This window comes from Vollenhovia emeryi, unplaced genomic scaffold, assembly GCF_000949405.1.
Source record: "Vollenhovia emeryi isolate VEMERY1.0 unplaced genomic scaffold, V.emery_V1.0 DF939248.1, whole genome shotgun sequence".
In the NCBI taxonomy this organism is placed as follows: Eukaryota; Metazoa; Arthropoda; class Insecta; order Hymenoptera; family Formicidae; genus Vollenhovia; species Vollenhovia emeryi.
In genome coordinates, this window is record NW_011967118.1 from 403,800 (window position 1) to 415,473 (window position 11,674).

At 38.2% G+C, this 11,674-nt stretch overlaps 1 protein-coding gene across 2 annotated transcripts in view; it reads right to left on the minus strand.

The window, feature by feature from the left end:
- Window positions 1-5,702, minus strand: part of LOC105559949 (protein kinase C, brain isozyme) — a 33,595-nt gene extending 27,893 nt beyond the window's left edge. For both annotated transcript variants that reach the window (XM_012008623.1, XM_012008624.1), the window contains exons 1-2: window positions 5,675-5,702; window positions 5,503-5,585 (exon numbers count right to left, since the gene is read on the minus strand). The gene's annotated coding sequence lies outside the window, so the exon portion shown is untranslated. The remainder of the gene's footprint in view (window positions 1-5,502; window positions 5,586-5,674) is intronic.
- Window positions 5,703-11,674: the final 5,972 nt, after the last annotated feature.

Consider the following 11,674-nt stretch of genomic DNA (forward strand, 5'->3'; position numbering starts at 1 on the left):
TAAAGGACGCTTAATTAGCATTAGTACTAAGTTGATTGTCAATTTAATTAGATATGCTATTTCGACTTTAGTTTAATATGTAATAAACTTCTCTTTGGAACTATAATAAGAAGCTATAACAACTTATCCTGTCACAATCAGTCCCGCTCTGCCATACTTTGTAATTAAGATTGTCGAAAAGATATTTTACAAGATTAACATAAATGGAAATCAACTATGTTGTGAGGTGACATATAACGGATAAATTTGTAAATATTATAGATAATATTTAATATTTTATTTATTCCACTTTTACCTATAGAAAATGATAAATATCACTTGATACCTTAGCCATATCTTGAAAAATATATTCCAAAAATGATCACTGAATTACTAACGTAATATCTCCACGGCAATATATCATATTTTTGTACAATTTATTATCATCTTTTAGAAATATATTAAATGTAACAGCCTGCCCCATGTATAACGACTAGTTCTAGTTTTTCGAAAGTGTTTTTTCAAGTTATGATACGAAGTTACGCAACGGCGTAGTCTTAAATAGGATCAAACAGCAGCCCGTAGCTAGCGTTCCGGCTTCCCGAAGCCGGCTACTGCCGCCCAGATAACGTTCGAGGATACGGAAATCGAAACAAGCTCGCAGGAAGTTTCGTGGGATTCGGCGGTTGTCGTGAATCCGGCATGCAACCGGTGCATTAAGCCTTCCGGTGCTTCTGGTCATCGCGAAAACGGGTGTCTCCGTTTCCCCAGGCGAGATGTTTCGCCGGTCGAGACACAAACTCAATTAGTCCGTTCCTCAGTAACTCATTATTCGTAACGGCCTTGCTAGAAATTACGTGGCTGTCCAGTCGAAGTATCATTAAACTACGTCGCCGTTTTCAGTAATAAACGGAAACGCAAAGTAGAGGCTAAAACATTAAAATCGTTAATCGTGATAGCTACAGCGTTTGCTGTACAATATTATTTAATACTCTTCACTAACTAAACGGAATCTAACAACAAGCCTGGTCACAAATCGTCTATTCCTCAGTTTCTTTTTCAAGAAAAATAATAAATAGACCGAGAAATGAAGCCACGAAATAATATAATTGAGATAAATCTTAATTTTCAATGTAACTTTGGTATATTTTTCATATAGAAAACAATGCGAAAATGGTTTATATTCGACAAATAAAAATTATAAATGGTTTAATGCCATATTACATAAAATGTTTTCATTGAATAGCGACATAAATCAATCCTTTCGGTATTACCAAAATTTCGAAACTTTATCTAAATGTTATCAAAAAAATGTTGAATCTTCTTTCAATCTCTATAATAGTCACATATAAAGATAAAAATCATAAATTAATATATATGTATTGTAGGAACCTATCGGAGATTATATTCTCACGTAAGTTAACTACGTGACTTTCTGTACACAAGAAGCATAAAGAAAAAGAAGATACGCTCGCTCACATGCGCGCGCTTTTTCTTCTTTGTCACAGCCTGTGTCCAACAATGAAAATGCATTATGCGCCTTATACGGGGAAATCCATGATCGCCGATATTCGCGCGGATCAATAGGCGCGGAAAGGATTACCTTTAAAGCGCAGAAGCATAAAAGGAAGGTAGGACAAGAAGTCAGCGTCCAGAGCCAAAGGAAGGCAGCGGGGGCTCTCGATTAGTTCATCAGAATTCCCAAGTATGAGCAAAAATTTCTTCCCGGCGCGACAAAGGGGAAAACGTTTGCGACTTGAACATCGAAGTCTTCCTCTATATCGTCCTTAAAAGTTTCACGATTGTCTGGCGTGAATCACAACACCCGAGTATCGTTCCAGGTCGACGTTCTCGATTACAGGGGAGAAACGTGGGATGTATTTAACCCTACGTTAACAAACAGTTTACTTTTTTTTTAAATATTAATATTCTCGGGTCGTTTGAAACTTTGGCGTTGCACAGCTAAAATAACTAGGCGTCACGGCCGAACTTGAGCCGAGAATGCGACATACCCCACGTTGCTCGCATTTATTACTCGTTCAAAGTAGAAAAATATATTTTATCGTCAAGAAAGTTTTATCGGTTTCCCGAGTCGCTGAACGATAGAGAGGAAGTAACTCTGTTACGAGAGGAAATTATTTCGAGTCGGAAACGCTTTGCCCTCCCAGGCGAGTATATCGGGAGCGACATCCCGATGCATTTGTTCACTTGTACGTATTTGGTCGCTACAGTGATCGTTGCGCGGACGTGGTTACAAGCGTGGTTAAACGAAGCGCAAAAGGACGCTTAGGCCAGTAGGCAGTGAGAGCGCGGTGCGAGACAAATATCAAAGAAGAACGTACAGCTCTTAGCCCCCGGGTATGGTTGTTTCCTCCCGTTCCTTTCTTTTTACCCCAGCCAAGGATCTTATCTCATTATCCTCTTATCTCTCGGCGTTCCGATCTCGTTAACTCGTTGCTCCTTTAAGCGACGCTAAGTTCCGTCGGCCGAAAGATAAAGAGGATACAACGGCCACCCAGTGTTTTTGCAATAATTTTCACTGCACCCTCATGGATACATTGTCCTCCGTTATCTCAACAGTGAATTCGGAGATGGTGCAAAGTCCGTGCCTCAAACTTTTATTCCCTCGATGCTGACATTTTTATTCCGATGTATAATAAGTTGTAATAAGCTAACCATTCACTCTTTAGCGACAAATAAAGACGCTGAGGTATTTATTAATAGACTAGAAATTTAATTCAAGCATGTGAAAGTAAATAAAATGTCACAAAGAAGGAAGTGTATAATATCTGTAGTACATAAATCACCTAATTAAAAATATGCGTTCTCGGATTTATTAAATTCATAACTTTTTTACCTCATTTACATCTGATAAAAATATAGATACTAAATCTCAATAGAATAATTTTGTGTTTTCGTGCAACTTGTTGAATATAATATATACGAATTATCATAATTCCGAGGACGGGCTATCCTCAGTTTTATAAATCAATCACTTCTTTTTTCGGTTTCCATTAATAGCTTTAAATAAGCACAATACGTTATTGTCTGTGACAAGGCAAATATTTCTAACGTTCCTGCAAATAACAATGCGAATGTATTTATGCAACGTCGCAATCTCCAAAAGGTGCTACTAGGTGTATTTGTAGCCTAATTAGTCCGCTTCTGCTAATGCGCGTCAAGTCGTTAAGTAAAGGCTATCCTCTTATGGGCAGATTGACCGAACGAATTACTGACGCGAGCTACGTATGCGTTATTATTATCCATTTACAAGGTGGCGCGCGATTTATCGCAGCCTTCGAAAATGACCTCGATATTGATTATACATGCTGCCGCCCTTCCCCAACCCTTTAGCACCTTACGACGACGGGACAGTGGACGACGTTTCACACGCGTTTAGCAGCGGCCGTGCGGCAGCCAATTAGTGCACACTCAGTTGAACGCCACGCTTGTGAAACGCCGTCACGTACCCCATTCTCCCACGTTCACACGCGGAACTTGACTCTCTTTTGCGGTTCGAACTAATGTAATGAAAATTCCACCGTCATGTACATGCATTCCTTTTTCCTTTATTTTATTACTGTCGCTCGAATGTAGTTCAAGGGTTGCTACAATATATGAATGTCACTAGCTTCAGCTACCTTTTATCAATTAATAGGCCCTTTTTGTTATAGAAATTTTGATTGTAAGTAGAGCAGAATTAAAAGCAACAGCAATAGATAATGAGAGAAACATCTTTGTTTAGAAAAAAAAACTCAGTTTTGTTATCCGCTATATTTTCTTTATAAACGTAGCTCCTTTAGGGCCAGTTTCACAAACGTCGGTTAGCTGCTAACCGAAGGTTAATTGATTCTCTGTCTCTTCTTAGATAACAAAATAGAAAAAGATAGGAAGTTGACTGAACTCTGGTTAACAGTTAACCGACGTTTGTGAAACTGGCCCTTACTGTTAGTGAAAGTTTATCTTCTCACAGCGAATTAAATTATTATAATTTATTATCTTACCATAATTTCGTTACAGAGTTTTATATTAAACCTCCACCCTCAAGGAAAATCAGTGATTTTATCACAGGTTCTTACGGCAGCATGTATAATCAAATAATCTCATTTCAGCCATATTTCTCGAGGCACTCGAAAATGATGATAAACGACTTGGTTTCATACCTAGATTGTAATATATTTCATAAAGGTATCGGTATAAAAGTCGTCGTTGTGCGATTTTGATTTTCTGTCGTTTAAAAAAGACAAATTGGACCCATGACATCTTACGCAGGAAACATCTTACATCATCATCTATCACAGACCAAGAATCTTTAGTGACGTCCTTTTATTAAAATGGCATACTAATATCTGATGTATCAGTGAGCTTTTCCCCCTTTTTGCGAAACACCCTCAACTTTTTGTGAATCAAAGAGACGCGACGATGAGTTACGTGCCTACTCGAGGTACGAGGCTTTAAAAGCTGACGTGTCAAACAGTTATTTGACTCTCCTGGCCAGCTTGACCAGCCCTCAAGCTACTCTCGGTGACCTATTTTTGGTATAAAGAGACTTTTGTTATACTTCTGACGTTTTGACCCGTCCTCGGACCGTCGTTGGTGCAAGAGTAACATAAAACTTGATCGAAACAGCTTTTGTGTAAGCAGGCAAATTAATATTGCATTCAAAAATTCGAAAACTTTGAAAAATAGGGGAAACATTAACTAAACTAAAACATTTTTTTTATCAAAGAAGGTAAAGATCCTATCCAAACTTTCGACTCTTTACTCGATACTCTTTACTCTTTACGTATTATATTAATATTATATACGTATAACAGTTTTTTTTTTCATAAAATTATACAAAGTTATTAAAGTAAAGGAAATAGAAAGGAAAAATTATAGCATATTTCGAGGGGGAAACCACTGAGGTCATTGCGGTGTACAGATTTGCGGCATTACTGGGCATTACTAGGCATTTCTTTGGGCATTGGGCCTTGCTGGGGCATTATAAAGATAAAATAAGATAATAAGATAAACTAATGCCCACTGGGGATTTTGGTACAAGATTTTGGTCAGCGGTTTCCCCCTCGGCATATTCCTTTAGACTCCAGCTCCTCCCTATGTCACTACATAGAGAGATAAGTTTCTCTCAAGGAACAACTCAGGTATCAGGTTGCTCCTCTTTGATGAAGTGAATTGAAGTGTTCATGAAACATCGGAATAAAATGGCTAACTTACGCGGCTCCAATCCGGAAGCCCAGAGTATTCATGTACACCGTAAAAGCCTCAAATATCAAATAACTTATCGTTGTTATACATTATCAGCATTATTAAATTTCGTGCGTTTGACATCAGTCAAATTTATCAAGACTAGATCCTTATAAAAAGCTTCACGCGAAATCTACGGAAGCTCACAAAAGTCTATCAACAGCTAGTGAGAACGAAACCTTGGCTGAGGGCAAAGAGGAAGAAAAGTCTGCGCATTAAGATAATTGTGAAGACTAGAGGCGTATTCGGCGTTAAATATATAATATCGGTACTCACGTCCGAGTCGGCTCCTTTGTCGGCCCCCGGACACGTGAAGGTCACGTATTCGTGACATCGCTTGTGAACGACGAAACTACAGACTGAAACACAAGCGAAGCGTGTCCCTAGTTTTCCTCGAACGTGTCTTGGGCAGATAGCAAAGCCGATGAGATCGGTCTGACCTTCTTACCTTGGCACTGATATCCCTGTTTCCCGAAGCCCCTGGAACAACAAATGGGATAAGTTCGTCAGCGGATATCTTGCGTAAGTGAAAGAATCAATCGTGTGTTACGAGCAACTGTGAGCAATCTACATTTACAAATGTAAACTAAAAATATCGGAGTCTTGTAGATGTCTCTGATAAATTGGATAAACTAACAATAAAATATCTCACGGTGATTATTTTTAAAAGTTATCTTATTGTTAGAAATAACATTATCAATTATGGTACAGCAACAGAAGCCATTAAAGAAAATTTATTAATTTATTCATTATAATTATTTATAATTACAATTTTATCTTAAAATGTAAATTTAGTAAATCTTGAGAGAAAAGAGAGTTGTAAGAGAAAAAAGATGCGAGACGAAATTCAAACTTTACGGAATATTAAAGAACAAAATTTATATATCTGATAAAAAGTTATTTTCGATGTATAAACTTGAATAAACCTGAGGGAAAAAGATCGGGTTGTGAAAATATACCTGGCATTTTTATACGTCTCTTCTCAATCTTTTCTCTTTCAGTTATAAAGCATTATAATAAATCAAATAAATATACTTATGAAGGTCTCTCATATCTGTGCCAATAAAAACTGAAGTGAAACGGACATTATATACCCTCATGATTATGAGACGAAATTTTACCGAATCGTAAAGCACAATGTAATTTTCGTTTCGCGAATTCTCGGTGGAACGATAATTGCACGAGCGATTTATATTTCAAAGAGGGTTTCGCGTGATCCGTCGGTTTTGCCAAAATAATTTCAACGTCATCCAAGTGCCTCGAATTACGCGCAGTTGCTAGCATAACGCGATACTTATAGTTTGCTCACAGTAATGAGATTATGAGTGGTATATGCCAGTTAGTCACAGTTATATTTGCATTCTGCGACAATTCTGAAGTCCCAGTTTTCGAAAAGTGCAATAAGATTGACATCATTGCTGTCCGTGGATTATAAAGATAATTTTAACCGAGGGGTAAAACGCTGAGGGCATTGCGGTGTACAGATTTGCGGCATTACTGGGCATTACTAGGCATTTTTTGGGCATTAGATTTTGCTGGGACATTAGAAAGATAAAATAAGATGAAATAAGATAATAAGATAAAGTAATGCCCACTGGGCCGGGAAAATTCAGCTCTCTACCATATAAAACACGTTTCCATTTATTTACGTTGTAATTATTGCTTGTACAAAATGTTATTCTAAAATGTAAATTTAGTAAATTTTGAAAGAGAAAAAAGAGTTATAAGAGAAAGAGAGAGAGAGAGAGAGAGAGAGAAGGAATTGAAACTTTTCAGTATTAAAGAAAAAAATTTTTATATATTATATATCAACAAAGGAGCGTGAATCGCCAGTAGATGATTAAGTAACAGTAAAAAGGATTGTTACATGACTTTCGGCTGGCAGCTAGTTTATTTGTTTGATTCCGACGTTTCGACCATACGGGTTGCGGTTCTTTTCGGGGCATTAGACAATCTACATGTTTCAGAGGACAATTGCAAAAAATTTAAGCTGCAAATGTCCTCTAAAACTTGTAATCGAAAAAATTTAAATGGCAATTGCTCCCTGAAATTTGTAGATTATCTAATTCCCTGAAAAGGACCACAACCCCGTATGGGATCGAAACGTCGGAATCAAACAAATAAACCAGCTGCCAGCCTAAAGTCGTGTAATAATTCTTTTTACTTAACATATAACGTGTATATAGGTATGTGATACTTTTAATATATGCAACTAGGTCACTTTGTGTCTGCAACACTCTATGTAATGGCTAAATATAACTTGAGCGTTACTGATAATCACTCTTTTTCCCTCTTTCTCTTCCTCCCGTCCTCCCTCACTCTTTCTCTCTCTTTTTCCAAAGCTTTTAAAACTATAACATTAATTGTGACATAAATAAACAATAATTTTAAAAGAAATTATCACGTGCCACGCGAAACAGATGGCAGCAGATGGTACCACAAGCGCTTGCATCTCAGGATTGAAATGTTATAGCCGTTATCGCGCGTATCACCGACAATCAGTTTCTTATTACCATCTCCATTAACCGCCGCTCCTCGCTATCTCTTTATCAAGATCCGCAGTATCAGCGAAAAGCAGCGCTCGGCACAAAGTTCCAGTAATTGGAACTACCGCCTCGCTAGTTTTCTCTCTTATTTCACCTTATCCTCGTTTTTAAAGATTGTTTTCAGATGTCAAAGGTGCATTTACACTAGTGTCTGCAATTAGTACGCGGAACTTGGAAACTTCAGAAACAAAACTAAAAGTAAATTCGTAGGTTGTGCCCGTGCTTTTTTATTATTGACAATAGTGTTGACGTCTTTTTAGTGAACGAACAATAAAAATAAATATTTGTATTATATTATATTACACAGGTTTACACGGTTTTGGACCCGAGCAGTCAAAAGGTGTTTTTAAGGTAATTTTCAGCGCTGATCACAAATCCGCAGTCCGTTTTTTTGCCATTAGGTCAGGTTTTCGAGATAAATGATTGAACCATTTTTATCAATTTTCAACCATAAATTGCCATTTTATTTGACAAAATACAAAAAATTAGAAATGGAGTGCAGTGGAACTGAGCCGTTTGTATATTGTTTTGGGTCCGTTTGACGTGTTAGAGACTAACAATAATCGCTAAGCATTCCTTCATCCCAAAAACCTTTGTAGTTTCTCTCATACAAGGTGTGTCCCGAAAGTCATGAAATATATTTTTTTGCCGCACCCCTTCTGGTCGCAGCGTGTTCGAACCTATTGGGTGAGGTAGGGGGGGGGGGCCCTTATCTTCATTGCGCACCAACGGTCAGTCTGCTGCGAGAATCAGAAGAATCAGAATAGCTGATTTAGTGCACCTTTGTTTCGAGACCACGTCACGACGCGCGATGGCTACTTTCGAGCAACGTTGGGCGATCAAATTTACGTAACGATGCGATGCACATCAGTAGTTTTCGGAATGTTCAGAGTGTCAGCTAATAACTGAACACTTATTCGTCGGTCAGAATTTAACAAATCACACACACGAGTCACATTTTCATCGATTTGGGTTGTTGATTCTTTCAACTTCTTCACCCAACTCGAAACTTGCACATACGATAGAGCAGACTCCCCGTACGCTTGCTTGAGCAATTCGTGAGTTTCGGTAACTTTTTTGTTGAGTTTTGTGCAAAATTTGATCGCCCAACGTTGCTAGAAAGTAGCCATCGCGCGTCGTGATCTCGAAACAAGGGCGCACTAAATCAGCTATTCTGATTCTTCTGATTCTCGCAGCAGACTGACCGTTGGTGCGCAATGAAGCTAACGGTCCCCCCCCCCCCCCCACCTCACCCAACTGGTTCTAACACGCTGCGACCAGTAGGGGTGCGGTAAAAAATATATTTCATGACTTTTGGGACACACCTTGTATGTTACAAACATATGAAATCTCAAAAATCTGACCTGATGGCGGGAAACGGGCGACGGATTTGAATTCGGCGCGCAAAAATACGTGAAAAAAACACTCTTGTCTTCTCGGGTCCAAAAGTTGACCGATATTTGTAAACCTGTGTATTTACAGTGTCAAGTAGACGCGCTAGTCACGTGGTCTCTCCGGGTTCAATTTCTCGCTTGAAAAGCCCTATATGTAGACGGATTACATCGTGGCAGCACGTTGCAACATCGAATATTACATCGAGGTTCGACTTAATGACGTTATTAGTTAAAGTTTCTCGTCAACAATCAACTTAATATCGAACGCAATTTGTACGCAGAGTTCCAGAAGAATAGTACCTTAATTCCGAAAGAATCAAAAGAATATTTTTTGGAATATATAATCCTCAATGAATAAAAAGTCAGTCTTACGTCTGTGAACATTACAGAATTACTCAATTATTGCACTCTTAATCTTGTATCGCGTATAGTATCGCCAAATTCGAGGTACACTTTTTAAAGTACAATTGAGATTTGAGTTACACGCTGTTGCATGCATCGCCTCCAATTTCTGGCGGTACACGCCTAAGGGTGTATAAATACCTTGAAAAAAAAATGCCGTAACAAAATAACGAAATTGAATCCCATACATACATGACGTCAAAATTCGCCGATGTTTTCTCGCGTCATCATTACGAGCGTTATAATTGGAGCTACGGTGTAATAAAATTACACTGCTAATCAGAGTTAGTTAACCCGCAAGTCATCTGCGATGTGCGCACGAAATTGAAACGGCCGCGGATATATTTCGCGGCGGGAAATTTATATTAAACTCACACCCGCGCGTTCTGTAAATTGTGAATCATCGCGCGTTCGTTATTTGCTCGATTCCGCGCCTGCATGCGAGCGTGCCGTGCACACACGGATGCAATTAACGACCAGAATATCGCCCGCTCGTACGTTCAACGAGAAGCCTTTAATTACGCGGACGAACTGCGAATCGAAAATGTTTGATCGAGCAAAGACTGGATGCGGCGAATGTGATCAATCAAATCGGCCAGGACGCTGCTGAATGACGTCAATGAAGCGAGCCTTTCTCAAGCAGGTGCTTTTGATATCGCCATTATTTATTGTCTTGGAATATCCATAATCTCCTCGCTGTCGCCTATGTATATATGTATATACGCAATTTCTTTTACGGAATTAAATTGACTAAATTTTGATGGAGATTCCTTTTTCTCGTATCGTGTGAAGCATAAAAGAAAACGTTTTTGTTTTCATGTTGTGAGTACGAAGATTTATTTTACGCGGTGTATATACATCCGCATCTCTCTCCCCCTTTCTCTCTTGCCTCGTTAATCTCGATCGTAAATCCGTCACGTTGTAATATACGTATTGTCTAACTTGTTATCCTTATCTAATGTATACATTAAACAAGAGCGACACGTTTACGACTCTTACCTCATCCAGGCTCTTATACGCGTTTAATCCTGAGTGATGTAACGCGTTACACCGCCGGCATTCGTGTATGCAATAATACCGAAAATACAATACATGATAAATTCGCGAAAAGAAAAAGTAGAGTACCTGTTTCCAGCAGTGGATAAAAGTGCATTTCAACGCCGATCGCTGTTTGTACTTTCTAACGGATGAGGACTCTAGGCTGGACTGCCGATTAAATCAGCTTCAACGAGCAAATCAATATTTCAAGGTTTCGCCGAGCACTCACGTCGATCATTGAAAGCGCATTTCGACGGCCGGTCATCGCTGACCTCTCAATTAAATCGTACCTCGGCTCGAATCGAATCGTATAAATACATAGTCGATTCGAAAGAAAAAAAAAGAATCACGTTTCATGAATTTATAATCGCACGCGAGGTCTCTTCGCGTTTTCTGCATCGATTCTCTTCAAGGGAAGTACATATGACTTTTTAAGCGCGGATATCGTTGTCTCGAAACTGAACTCGCGTTCGTATTTTTACCCTTCTCTATCTTACTTTTTCTCAAATTACTTATACGCGCCTCAAAAATTTATATTTCATTCAATGACGATAAAAGAATGTCATTATCAACGAACTAAAGAAATCTCATAGTGTCAGAATAATAAAAATGTATTACTTTGCAAGTTCAATTAATTATTCAAACTCACAGCTATTAAATTTAACAATTTTTATCTCAATATTCTGATATACAAATGAAGACGTTTTAAAATTCTTTATATTTCGCGAAACCTACACATCACATATATTATTTATTATATTTATGTTATTTATTGTATCCATATATAATATTTTCTGTCATTCCCCGGCCTTTTGTAGACAGCGTACATATTTTATCTTTGCGCTTGTCAATTTTATCATGACTCACCTCCTTTGGATTTTTATCATTTCACTGCATATTACATTGGCCTGATTATTTTTAAAAATGTGCCTGAGAAGGACCTAAATCCTTGGTCGAAACGTCGCACTGTAATTATTTTATTTTATCAAACATGTGCCAGTTAAGGTCGGCTAAACTTATTCATAATAATATTTATGCGTAGATGTGAAATGAAATGCACGAATTCTC